General features: G+C 42.7%; 1 long non-coding RNA gene across 1 annotated transcript; it reads left to right on the top strand.

Annotated features, from left to right (window-relative positions):
• The first annotated feature begins 6649 nt into the window (after positions 1–6649).
• LOC104870887 lies at positions 6650–10462 on the top strand. The gene is made up of 3 exons (XR_782647.1): positions 6650–6713; positions 7614–7910; positions 10347–10462. It is a non-coding gene; the product is annotated as an uncharacterized LOC104870887 (long non-coding RNA).
• The last annotated feature ends 461 nt before the right edge of the window (positions 10463–10923 follow it).

Below are 10923 nucleotides of genomic sequence, written 5' to 3'. Positions count from 1 at the left end.
CCCAGAGCAACAAAATGTCAGGAACAGACTGTGCTACATTGCAAAGTTCATCTTTAACATGAATATATATATATTCCATCGATAAAAAAATTCCACAATTTCTAAAAGCTTGAGTGGGTATCAAAAGTCTGCTCTTTATAAAGGGGTTAATTTTTATAGGTGATATTTATATTCACCCTATTTGTTTTCACAGCTGCATTTAGATTGTTTCTCTTAAAGACCAGGACTACAATCTAGACAATTTGCTTTTGTCTTCTATAAGTAGACGCTAGCTATGTGGTGGCTAAGATTGTAGCTGCTGTTTTCATAAATCGAATGGTAATCTCTGTGAAACTGTTTACACATGCATCCTGCTCTCCTTACAGGACATTTGTTCAGGAGTGAAAGGTCTTTTACGAAATTATGAGGCCAATCTGGCAGTGTAGACCCCAAGAAGAGATCCACAGTAAAGACCACATGACTCACAGACTTCATACAGATATACGCTCTCCGCTACAAATTCTGAAAATTTGAAGAAAACTGAATGCTCATAACATGTTAGATTAATATGCTTAATTAAATAAAAGTTCCACTTTTGGAATTTAGACAATTTAAGACTGCTTAAAATGTAAATAATGTTCCAGCTTTCAGTTCTTTCCATCTCTAACTTAAAAGAAATGAATTGCATTTCTAATAATAATAACTTTTTGCCGAAAGCTAACATAATTATAAAATTCCTTTCACCGCTTTTATGTTTGCTGTTTTATCTTTCTCATCATACTGCTATAGCATTTTCACTTCTAAACAGGAAGGATTGCATTGTTTATTTTTATTTTTCTTCATGGAGGATAAGCAATGAGCATCTCAGAAGCCCTTTCATAGGATCCCATCACTTTTCCCTGTAATTTCCCAAAGTCTAGGATGACTATGACTAAAAAGGTCTGGTGCAGATTTCCTCTGCCTGGCTGTGTTGAACTTCCACTGGTATTTCAGAAAGACACAGGGAGGAGCAAGGCTTTCACAACCTGCACTTACTGTTAACACTCTTGACACACCCATTAACTGCAAGGAGAGGCTCATCTCAGAGCCTTCTCCTCACGAGTCCACGTCCCCTCCTGTCCAGAGCTGACTCTTGGGTGGACACCTGATTCATCCTGGGCTCTGTAATCAGGCACATCTGGAACCACTGCCTCTGTTCAGGGTGGATGTGCTCTGTGAGTCATCCTGACTCATCCTCCTGGTTTTCTTCTGGCCTGTTAAAGTAACGAGGCCTAATAAACTATGACACATCCTTACGTTAGACTCTTAAACTGTCATGTAAAATTAGGCTTTTGAGCCCATTTTACAACTTGAAAAGGGCTACTGAAATAATATTAGGTGAGAAAATTAGAATAGAAAACTGTATCATAGTAATGTCTGTGTGCATACAAAACATGTTTTAGGAAGGAGACTTAAGTGTGTGTCTCTATTTAATCTTATCTCTCACATTTTTCAATATTCTTTATAGTAGCATAAAGCACATATGCTTACATATATAATGAAAGAAATTTTCTTTTCCTTACATAATTGTATGTATTGTCGTTAGTATGTCTTTTGGGTGTTGGAATTAGATTCCTTCTGTTTGCCATCTAACTCTTGCAGTTTGGGATAGTCTATTTCTGGGCATAGATCATTACGCTGTGAGGATTATGGTACTGTAGCCCAGGGGTCCTCAAAGCACGGCACAACTGAACCTGGCAGCCCTTGGGAGCTAAGAGGAGCCAAGAGCTTTAAACAGTGCAAAGGAATGGAAAGAATAGCATTTTGGGTAATATGAAAATTAATCACTCTGTTCATAGATAAAGTATTATTGAAACACAGACGCATCCATTTGCTTCATCTTATCTATCATTGCTTTTGTACAGCAGCCCCAAGGGTGTAGTGGAAACAAAGATTGAAAGGTGTTCAAAGTCTACAATATTTACATTAGTCTGTTCACAGAAAACATGTTCACTCTTGGTCTCAATCTTTGCTTCTTGAATTAAAGTGCAGATTCTGGTCCTGGGGCCTGAAAGTCTGCATTTCGCACTGTAGGTGTGTAACATCCTCCCAGGGAGGAATCCCACCACGCTGAGTCAGGGACGCCGTGATGCACCATAAACACCCCGGAGAGGAGAGACGATCCTTGATGCAAAACACAAGAGGTCTTTATTCCAGGGTGCTGGGGCTCAGCTCATAACCCTCGCAGGGGCAGAGGAGGAGCCCCGAATTCCCAGGGAGGAATCCCACCACGCTGAGTCAGGGACGCCGTGATGCACCATAAACACCCCGGAGAGGAGAGACGATCCTTGATGCAAAACACAAGAGGTCTTTATTCCAGGGTGCTGGGGCTCAGCTCATAACCCTTGCAGGGGCAGAGGAGTTGAGCCCCGAAGCAGGGTAGAGACACAGTTTTTAACGGAAAAAACCACAAGCTATAGGGTAGGGGGAATTCCGAGAAAGGGGTCAATTACGGGAACATTCAGTTACAAAGGGTGGGGACTTCGGGGAAGTGGGACCATGGATTGTTCAAAGGGGTAGGGTCTGTTCCGCACCAGACGTTTATCTTGGTTCCTGCCTCTCAGGAATGTTTAAGGCGACCTTTTGCTCTGTCATGGTTAGCTGACTCTGCTAGGGGTTGGGCTCTTAGAGCTTCTTAATACTTTTCCTAACAGGTGAAGCCCATGCAGGGGTCTCCATGAACCACACTCAGGGTGGTGAGGCTGTGGAGAGCTCTCTGACACAGTGTGTGATGTGTACCAGTCATTCAAGACCTGCCATCCCAGGGTATACATCAGAGCGGGGGACGGGAGGGTAGAGGCGGGGGGAGATCGCATCACCCTTCACTGAAAATCAGTTCAGAGCTCTCTGAACAGATAAAAAGTGGGGAAAATAGAAAATAAAAGAAATGACTACCGGGCACCGATCTCCAGAAAATTTTTGGTGGAAATTTTCCAAGTGTTCCCATATATATAATATTTTCAATACTCTGACATATAGTGAGGGAAAGGAAGGAAGGGATGAGAAAAAAGAAAGAATAGGAGGGGAAAGGGGAAACCAAGCTTTGTCAATAAAGAGGAGAAGAAGGGTTGGAGGGAGGGGAAACAAATGGGAAAACAGAAGGAAGCTATATCAGCCCAGGTACACGTTCTCTGTGATGAATGTCGCCACTGTGCATATGTAAAATGTACTAATAAAAATAAATACAAGAGCGAAACGTGGTAGGTTCCTGTGAAAACACGGAAATGTTCCATTCTAACACAGTAGCAGTAAATGTGATGATCGTCGGGGTGCAGCTGCTGCACTCTTCTCCCTCTCTCCAACTTTCACAGAGCAGGAGGAGCGAGGCGCAGCTCGAGGCCACATTTCTCCCGCTGACACTTGCACAGAATGGGCTACGGTGTGGGAAAAGCCTTCGTGGGAGAAACTAAGGAGCTGTGCGCTCTGGTTTGCTTAGATTCTCCACTCTCTAAATCTTTTTCTTCCTCTTAGGCTCAGACAGCAAGGATAGGGTTTGTGATGACTTCTTCCTATGTGGTCCCTTTGTCCTTGCAGGATTTAGCAAAACCAGGGAAAGGAGGCCTGGGAGGGCCACTTGATAGCAGCTTTTCTCCAGGCCTTAAAAAAATGTTCTACTGCTTCAGTTTTGTTTGCTTCATGCTCACAGAAAATGCTGTTCTGAGGGAAGGGACCAGAAAAGACACCAGTAAGCCCATTCCAGTGAGGGACAGCGGTGACCTTGTAGTGTTTGGAGATCACAAAAACAAACAAATGAAGACATAAACAAATGTATAGTTCAATTAGCACAACATTTGTGTGCCTGGGAAAGCTAGAATATTTAAAAAAACACAAAATAATTTTACATGTAAAACAGAATGCGATTCTAATAATTATATCGCTTCAAGTACAGTATATGAATATTAAGCAAAATGTTTCAGAGTCATGTATGAAATTTGTGCTCACACCAAGTCACCCTTTTATTGTGGATGCTACGGTTCCTGGCCCTCGGCCACTAAGTACAGGCAGTGTTGCCACAGTCTTGAAACCAAAGATGCTCCACGCAGCCCAAGAGAACCCTAGTTTACTCATTAAGAACCTACACTATGGGCCAAAGAGTCCGAATCAACAGTGATAGCAATGATCAGGTGTGCGAGTACATTATCTTAATTCTTCTGACAACAACTTCTCCCATGACCACCTAAATTATGTATCTTTTTTTTTTTTTTTTTTTGGCCGGTACCAGGGATTGAACTCGGTTCCTTGTGCTTGTGAGGCAGGCAGTGGAAGCACAGATCTAAATCCCAGGCACAATTATGCAGCCTTTTAAAACAATTTCACAGGTAGAAGATTACACATTCCAGTTAACGATTTGAATATATGGGCCTCGTTCCCCTATTGCTTAATTTCAGACATTTTTAGTATATGTGCTGCTGAAGCAAGCACAGCTTCAGACATTTTTGGTTGTATCTGAGTTTTGTGGCTTGGTTTACGGCTAATTCACGTATTCATTCAAAATCTATGAAGCACATTTCTATACCTACCACAGTGACTAGCATTTCCTTAATATGGTTTAGCCTTTAAATCAATGGATTACTCCATTATGTTATGCAGGGAGACAAAATTGGGTGTCTTTTTAACTTTTGAATATGTTCTAATTCTATAAACCCACAGACATTATTTTCAATTTATTTCTCCTAGCTCTGTGAGGATTATATATTTCATGCATTCAGAATTCATATTCAGGCACAAGAGTACTATTCAACTATAACTGGTATTTGGTCTTATTTCTTTACATTTTAAGTAGTCTTTTTGAATATCTGGTTTAAATTTCCACTAACCATGGGACACCTGAGTAGGTAGCATAAGAAACCGATTACACTGCTTTCCTTCATAGAATATTGTATTTTCTGGGAAACAAGCCAGAGTCTGATCTAACTCATCTCTAGTTCTTTGATTACTTAACCACATATTGCCTTGCAAAAGCTTCCACAAACAGTAATAGATAATTTGATTTCTATGTAAATGTATTTACAGATTCTACCAATCCTACAGAAAGAAGTATCTGTGAAGGAGAGTTTGCTTTAATTTTCCCCTCTCCCCCAATTTCTAAAATGTGACCGAGTCCTTTTGAAAGTTGCCGTTCTGTCTGAGTTTGTCTTTCCCTCTCTCACCGTTTCCTTTTCCTTCACAGTAGAATGCACGTAGATCAAAAGAGCCCTGTGCAAGAGCAGTTCCTACATGGAGAGTTAGTGTAAAAGTTTTCTACTTGTCGTAACTTAGGAGAGGGCTTCCAGGTTGACTCAACAGGCACAATTACGTGTCACTTTCTGAGGCAGAAGTCACTTCCAGAGCGTTCAAGGCACCTAAACTGACCACAGCGACAGAGACCTTGGAACTTCTGAGCTCTGCAATTGGAAAAACTGGAGACGTTCAGAGCTGACTCCACCGACTCGCAGGCCCGCACACACCGCACACCACAGGGAAACTGCAGACCTGGACCCCAGAGTTCCACCGAGCAGAGCAGGACCCCCCCACAGCAGGGATCCCCACTTCCTCAGGATGGGCCTGGGTTCCCAGAGGACATCCAGCACTTCTTTATGGTCCTAAAGCTCCCACTGTTCTCGTGAGAAAGGGTGGTGATTTCACTTCCATTCTGACTAAGTAGCAGTGAGTGTGAGCAATTACAGATAAACTGAGGTGCGCCCAGGCCACCTTGGCCGGACATAGCATCAGAGGAGACCCTGACGCGCCCATCGCTTTCTCCAGGGCAGGAAGACCAGTGAGACAGAGCAGACAGGATGCAGGGTGCATCCCTACGCCCCCAGGGGAACCATGGGCAGGAGTAGCCTCTGCTCACCCTGCCCGGGAACTCTAGGAACCATCCTAGAGCTGGTTCTGATCCGGTCTCTGCTGACACAGTGTGACCACTCGGGGAGGTGGATGCAGCATCACCTCCATGGTCAGGCAGCTTGTGCACGACGAAGCCAAAAAGCGCACACAAGATCTTGGGCGCCAGAGCCCGCCTGATGCTCTCCAATTGTGATGCTTAAAAAACAGTTGTACATCTTTCCCTGTATACGTATTTAAAATTTCATGGAAGCACAAGCATAGTCACTGAGAAAGATTAATAATTTATTTAAGAACTGTTTATTTAGCACCTGCTGTAGTTACTGAGAATTCAACCATGAATACCAGTGACAAATGAACTAAGCAAGCTCATATGCTCAGGAAAGGCCAGAGACAAATAAAATACATAAAACAGACTGTATTAAGCACATTTCAGAGAGAAGGCCAAGAAGAGACAGTGGTTTATCAAGGTGATAAAAGCTGTCATCTGTAGGTAGTAATGATCTCCCTGCGAAGGTGAAAATTAAACCAAGACCCAAGAGAGATGAAGGAAATAAGCCATCCGTCCAGCTCCACCTGGACTCCCGGGAAAGTAGCATTTCAGGGACATCACGGGTTCTGAGGCACCAGTGGAGTTTTGTGGGATAAAGGAAGAACAGGGGCCATCACGGGGTGGGAGAGAAAAGGAGAACTGAGAGGTAGTGAGGCGGGGCAGAGGAGGCTTCTGCTCTGATGAGAACAAAGGCGATTGTGTTTTAAGCTGAGGAGGGTGTAATATGAAGGGACCCTCGGACTGCACTGAGCACAGACTGGAGGGCACAGAGAGGGGAGAATGACTAACATTGGAGATCTGTCAGGCAACTGGAAAGGTAATTCTGGAGCAAGACGATGCGTGCCTGGACTAGAGACAGACAAAGCTGAAAGGAAAGGAAAGTGGTTCGGCTTCTGAACATACTTTGGAACTGATAGAATTTACTAATGAGCTGATTGTGAGGTATAAGGCAAGCAGGTAACTCAAGCCAGAACGCCTTAGAAACAGAGCTTCCTCAGCTGAGATACCTAAAGTGGTAGGGACAGCGGGCATGGCTGTCTGCTCAGCAAATATTATTAAAGAAAGAAAGACACAGGCACACTGGGAGGATGCAGAAGACTGGCCGTATGCAGGGACTGACCACAGAGCGGAAGGAGGCTGCGGAAGAATGAGGCCTGCAGGGCTGGGAGGGGCGAGGGGCATTAGAGCCAGCATGAAGGGATCATCAACTTTGCCAACATAAACTGGCTTCCTCGAGTCAGAACCTCAGTAGGACGCACCCTAGAAGGCTCCTATGGGGCTCGTTCCTGATACCTCCTAGATCGGTGACGGCGAACCTTTCAGAGACCGAGTGCCCAAACTGCAATCCTGTGAAGCGCCACCACCGTCCTTTGCTGACACCAGCATAAGGGGCGATGTTCCCCGGAACGCCAGCCTTTGGCCTGCTCCGAGAAAGGCCTCACTTTTTCAGTGCATTTCCTACCTCGCGGGGCTTCTCCTAGCATCACAGCCAGTCCAAGCAAACATATCTCCTTGCTCTTGTTTTCATAAACTCTTCACAAACAACTGCCTATGATGCTGCAGATTCAAACATGCCGGGGGAAAGCACCACATTAATAGAGTCTCCGACTCTTAATTAGAATGTCTCTTTGTTAAATCTGACAAATTTAATTTTTTTGTAAGAAAACAAAAACCTAAAATTTTGCTTTAATAAAAATGAATGTATTAAAACTTACAGCCAGCCAAGAAAAAGAGAACAAAATCTATCCTTGGAAGTGCACCGATCCGCCATTGGAAAGTTCTGGCAAGTGAAATCTAACGTGTCGCGGCTCGTGATGTCATCGCCCTATCCACTGTGACTTCATCACACCACACTCCTTTCTGCTGTGACATCATTGCCCCTTCGGAGCATGCGCATGGCCTGTGTGTGTATCATCCAGAGCTCAGCTGCTGGGATGATGTGGGGGAGCAACAGAGAGCGTCCTGCGTGGCAGGGGGGGGCATATGTGCCACAGGTTCACCACCTCCGTCCTAGGTACCCCATCTCAGTATTACGTGTAGAGGACCTGAATTCTTAAAACCATTTCAGAACCACATGGTTCTCTCATTATCTAAAAATTAAAATCTTAGACACTTAATATTTGAGTGGCTATAGGTTAAAATTTGGCTATTAGGAGTATATTTGAGAAAGTCTAGACTAAAATAGATTGCTCCTTTTTCCCAGTTAAAGCATATCTTTGGGACCATGAGTCACTGAGTTACAAAAGGATTTAAAAGTGAAATAAAACACCTTAGTATAGAAATTTGAAGGTTAATTCTTAATTCCCCTCATAACTTTCTCAAATTAAAGTTTTAAATCCAGAGGGGAATAGAAGCCAAGTTATACAGAAGCTGTAAATAACACAAGAACCCTCAGTTGGACTTTTGGGGTGGAAGGTTCCTGTTTACTGAGGGGCGCAGGCCCTCTGGGTGGACACGAGGCCACCTTAGAACCTCTCAGAGTAACAGGGCCAGGCCTCAGACCTCATTCTCCGGAAGCGTCCTCCACTTGACCTCACTCTGCAGACAGCTTTTCTGCTCTGGAGACGGAGAGGAGGCGCTGATTTCTACCACGCTCTCGATAGCTTCACAACAAAGCTGTTGAATTTAAGAGGCAGAGGAACTTTAGGTTGTTATGGAATATGGCAACTTTTTTATTAATTGGTAGTAAACTAAACCATAATATCATTTGAAATAATGCACATTAACTGGAAGACTTGTAGATATCTCCTCTATAATTTCTACCACTAGGAAAGAAAGATGTTGAAGTGTATACATAATTGGCAGGATATGTATTCCCTAAATAAACCTGGACATTATTTTATATGTATAAAAATTATAGCTATATATTTTGCATATATATAATATATATATTATATATACATAAAATTGAGGGAGTAAGTTTAATATAAACCTGGACATTATTTTATATGTATAAAAATTATAGCTATATATTTTGCATATATATAATATATATATTATATATACATAAAATTGAGGGAAGGTAAGTTTAAGCTTATGTATTTGTTCGTTTGTACTGTTTAAAATAATTTTGAGGTAGGGCCGGGGATTTAGCTTAGTGGTTCCAGTGCCTGCCTCCAAAGGGCAAGGTCCTGAGTTCAATCCTCAGTACTACTACTACTAAAAAAATAAATAAAAATATTTTCAGGAAGCTTCGGTAAGAGCCAAGGAAGGGTTTATTAGACAGATGAAGGACTCATTATAGGAGGTTATGGTAGGTTCTATGATTTTCATTGTCTTAGAAACAGCCAAGTCTGCACAGTTGCTGTTACTTCACTCACTAATTTTAAAACTGTATTTCAAAATCTGAGGATGTAATCCTTTCCACGCAGTGATGAGAACTGTGAATATCAGACGTTTTAAAGACTGCTGACAGGTTGGCCTGCAGCTCAGAATGCAGTCTTCTGAGGCCCTAACCTGCAGTGGACACTCACCCGACGTCACTCAGCTGGAGCTTACAGGGAGCTCCTTCGAAAAGTGCGGGTTCTGAGAGGCGCTGGGACCCCACGCCCAGGCCAGGTCAGGTCCAGGCGTCCCACTAAGAACTTGTTGGATTCTCTAGAGAACTCTCCAGAACTTTCGGAACTGTTCTGCATTTGGCTCCGGGATCCTGTGAGCAACAGGCCACGCCCACTCCCAGCCATATCCTCCGGGCCCTACTCTACTGGGTCAAAAATTATCCATTCCATAACAATTCCCTTTTAAAAAAATTACTTCGAGAATATGCAGCCCCTCCCCACCGTCTCCCTAACCAGCATTCACAATGCCAGCGTACGTCAAGGAAAAAGACAACCGTAAAATCAGCTTGTACTTTTAGTCTAAATACCTACATGTTTAGGGATAATTTTTGAGGACTTAAGGACTGCAAGTAATTATTTCAATGCTTAATACTCTTACATACATTTTGGGGCCTCCAATAAGAACAGTGAAGCAAGTGCCTACTAACTAACCCTGGACATCTCTGTAACAAAGCTCTATCCAGCTAATGTAAACCTTGTTTAATATTGAAATATGAACCCTTAAATTTAGGAATCATATTTTTCAAAATGCTTTATATTTTTGCCACAGCCAGTGAAGTTAGACAGGATTTTAAATAGATTTGGTGCAAGTAGTTGCCTGTGTTTATGTTTTCCCAGGAAAACAAATTATTTGATCTCAAGTAATTGCCAAATTATTTAAAGTTCTATTGATTCTCCCCTCAGTGGGAGTTAGTGGCTATCTTTGTAAATATTAAGGCCTTCTGTAAGTTACAGGAAATCATAATTTTTTGTCATAATACTTTTTAAATCATTTTTTGCAATGCATAATCATTTGATCATTTTCATTGTTTTACTCCCTCTGCCTTACCTTTCATTTCCCGCTAATCCCTTTTCCCTTCTTCAAAAATTCTGCTTTTTTGTTTCCCTTACAGTCTCGGTCTGAGGTGGGGTGCCTGAGGCTGAAAAAAGAATTTAACCCACCCTTTTGGTAGAAAAAGATGTGAGTTCATGGACTTCCGTCACAGAAAAAATATTTTCAGGAAGCTCCGGTAAGAGCCAAGGAAGGGTTTATTAGACAGATGAAGGATTCATTCCAAAGCCTGGCAGGTGCTCAGGGAAACAAGAAGCAGCACAGTCAGGAACCGGGCTCTGTCCAGGGCTGGGGTGGTGGGAATGCAAGGAATTTGATAATCTATGGCCTTAGTCGTGTCTCGTTGGTGGCCCACCCATGGTGGGATAATGGTCCATTCACAGGGGAAATTCACAGGTTAAGGAGGACATTTGCAAGTGAAAAGGGAAAGAGAAAATGCATTTGTTGGTGAAAAGAAGTTGCGAGGTTTACAGTGTTTCCGGAAGAAAGAGAAAAAAAATAAACTGGGCTCGTATCCTAAAGCTGCAGCTCTTCTTAAAAGTACAATTTTTAGAATCTCTATTTCCTTGTCTTTCGACCCAGTTTTTGTTTCTTACCATCTCCCCATTGTTTTGTGGTTGTTTTTACATTTTAAGTTT

Source organism: Fukomys damarensis, unplaced genomic scaffold, assembly GCF_012274545.1.
Source record: "Fukomys damarensis isolate Sample0158 unplaced genomic scaffold, DMR_v1.0_HiC HiC_scaffold_4, whole genome shotgun sequence".
Lineage (NCBI taxonomy): Eukaryota > Metazoa > Chordata > Mammalia > Rodentia > Bathyergidae > Fukomys > Fukomys damarensis.
This window is presented reverse-complemented; position numbering and strand designations above follow the sequence as displayed.